Source organism: Papaver somniferum, chromosome 1 (assembly GCF_003573695.1).
Source record: "Papaver somniferum cultivar HN1 chromosome 1, ASM357369v1, whole genome shotgun sequence".
NCBI classification, from domain to species: Eukaryota; Viridiplantae; Streptophyta; class Magnoliopsida; order Ranunculales; family Papaveraceae; genus Papaver; species Papaver somniferum.
This window is the reverse complement of record NC_039358.1, coordinates 237,007,400-237,010,100: the sequence shown is the minus strand read 5'-3', so window position 1 is coordinate 237,010,100 and position 2,701 is coordinate 237,007,400. Positions and strand designations below refer to the sequence as shown.

The window sequence follows — 2,701 nt, the reverse complement described above, 5'->3', positions numbered from 1 at the left end:
TTTAAAGCTTCTCCCATAGTCATAGAGAATTTTTGTTTCTGTATTCCCACGCGACATTATTCAGTTGGGTAAATTGTTTGTAGATGATAAAGATGATGTGATTTAACATCTCAAAAGGGACTTTTCCAAAAATGATTTCCGATTCCCATTTTTCGTGCTCCCAATAATTTCAAAATTAGTTGGTGCCTTGGTGGAGTTTCTCTTGAATTGTATATATAATTCGAGGACGAAATACTGGCTCCAGAATGAAAATTAGGCCAAAAGTTTGAATTCTAGAGCTCCTGGCCTCCTACCAATAGAAATTGAGGGATTTGAAATATTTTCGGTGTTTTTTTTTTTCACACCCTTCTTTTCAAACCCTAAATTATGAGTTTCACTTCCACCCCACCCTCTGCATCCTCTTCCTAGCTCTATGTTCTTTTTGCTATATCATTCTTTTGTTCTGCTTTTAATCCCGCAGGTGATGGAGAATCGAAAGTGCATCTGCATCATCGAGGTTCCAGTTTTCCAACCTTGCTCTTTTGAATTATTTTTGTTTGTTTTGGTTGATTTTCAAAGTAATCTTCGTGACCTTTAGATCGTGTTCTTATAAACTGAACCATGAAATATATTCATGAATAGAAACTGGATTTGCTCCTTTTTTAATGATTAAATGGTTGTCTTTTGGAGCTCAAGCTCTACCAGTTCGAATCTGGTGAGATTTTTTAATAGTACCAGCTATATTATCTGTGTGAGATGGACTATTTTCTCAGAGTTAACTAGAATTATGCATTGTTAACCAGGTACTCCAACACCCCCGAGAACTAGATACACTATCTTTTACATGTTACATATAACTTATGATTTGTTGCATTGTTTGTTAATACTTATCTTATCTTCTCTTTGCAAATACGTGAAACAGTTCTTTGGTGGCGCTGAAACAACTATTAAGGTACTTTTTCCTCTGCAGGAATAGGAAATCGAGGGTTTCAAATGACTTTTAACGCTTTTCAGCACTCACGCCAGGTGGGAGATACCTTATGTCTCATATAACATCCTAATCATCTTTTTCGTTATTCCATATGCTATGTCAAACCCTGAATACTTCGTCATTCCTCTCCTCTCCCAATTTTCTTCCCCCTATTTAATTAATTGAGAAAGATAAAATGACAAATACTTCATGAGAAAGAAGCATGGGTGAGTCGGAATTTCAACATCCAGTTCTGTCAATATAAGTTTGTTTGTGATAATATGGTGTTTTAAAGTGGAGGCGGCATTGATTTCAGAAGACATCTCCATCTCAGTTCGCGTAGCAGAATTAGATGTAGATGAAATGGAAAAATATATGCTGAGTTGATTTTGAGGGATTCACAGATATCTTGCGAAAATCCTCTATAAAATTAGGTACACTTTTTCTCTTATCCTAATATTGTTTCTTTGGATTCTGTTATCAGAATCAAAATATTACTTAATTTTTTTGAAGAAACTGAAATTATATTTAATATTGAGTCGAAGTTTTATCATTTTCATGTGAGTTAGCTATCCGTTTGATTTGTTAATTTCTAAATTATCCCATCCCCAGAATGGGATTAGATAGATTCGTTTAATATTGAGAGCTTAGGTTCCATGTTGGTATTCACGAACAACGAAACTTATATGTTAATTCAGATAGATTTGTTGGTGCCATTATTGTAGAAACTAATGTTTATTTACAGTTGGTAACTAATTATTTTGAGTTCTGACAAGTAAAATTCATTTCCAAGTTACTGGAATTCAGTATTATGACAAATAGGATAATTCATGACCAAAAAATTCTGTTGAGAAGATTAATGAAACTTTTACTTTTTGTATACTGAGTTTTGTTGTATTCATCTTTTTTTTCTATTGTGCAACTTCTTTCGGAAGATATCTTGGCTCAAGGATGTTGTCGTGCTGCTAATGTTGGACTAATAGTGGAAAAGATGCCAGAACTACAAGAATGTATTGATGCGGATTAAATGGCGTCGAATGCTCTCAATTCTCACTATGGCTACAACGAGTTACTGATAAGTGTTTTGATCCGTGAATAATGTAAGTGTCCTCTTCTGTATGCATCAAATCAATTTAACAATGTATTTTTCTTCTAATTGTTTAACAATATGGAGTTCAGATCATGATAAAATCAACACTTTGTTAATCAAATAGAGTATCATGGTGGAGGACTAAAGAAGTATTATGGTCAGATATTAATCATCTTTTATGGTAAGTTCATAAATTTCCTTCCCTTAATTAGTTTTGATATACATTGGATTAATTACAAGTGCGGTGGTAGCTGAATTATCAGCTGATTGCTTTGCCCATCTTACTAACATTCCCAAACCTAAATATAAATTTTCTATCTATGATTTTGAATGTCCCTTGACAGCAGAAAATACCCCCTAATTGCTGTCATCCATTGGTAAATTCAAAACCAATTTTGATTTTACTATTAACTTTGGTTTCACACTTCTGTAACTTAAACTGCACAGGGCTTCCTGTTACTGCCTCGAGGAGAGACTTCACATTAGAGAGAAGCGGTTGAATTACCGGAAAGTAGATTCTTTCAGCACTTTATGTTTCCTTTCCTATAGAGGATGGTATCTCTGATAAAGTATAGTTAGTATCGCTTACACGAAAAATCACTATGGCCGGGATTTCGTTATATATATATTTATCTTTAAGCTGTCGTCTACATTTGCATTTA

At 33.9% G+C, this 2,701-nt stretch overlaps 1 long non-coding RNA gene across 2 annotated transcripts; it reads left to right on the top strand.

The window, feature by feature from the left end:
* Positions 1–1,267: 1,267 nt before the first annotated feature.
* LOC113338976 lies at positions 1,268–2,272 on the top strand. Of its 2 annotated transcripts, none has more exons than XR_003354902.1 (3): positions 1,268–1,383; positions 1,885–2,049; positions 2,164–2,272. It is a non-coding gene; the product is annotated as an uncharacterized LOC113338976 (long non-coding RNA). The 2 variants fall into 2 exon arrangements; XR_003354905.1 differs by having other exon boundaries at positions 2,129–2,272.
* Positions 2,273–2,701: the final 429 nt, after the last annotated feature.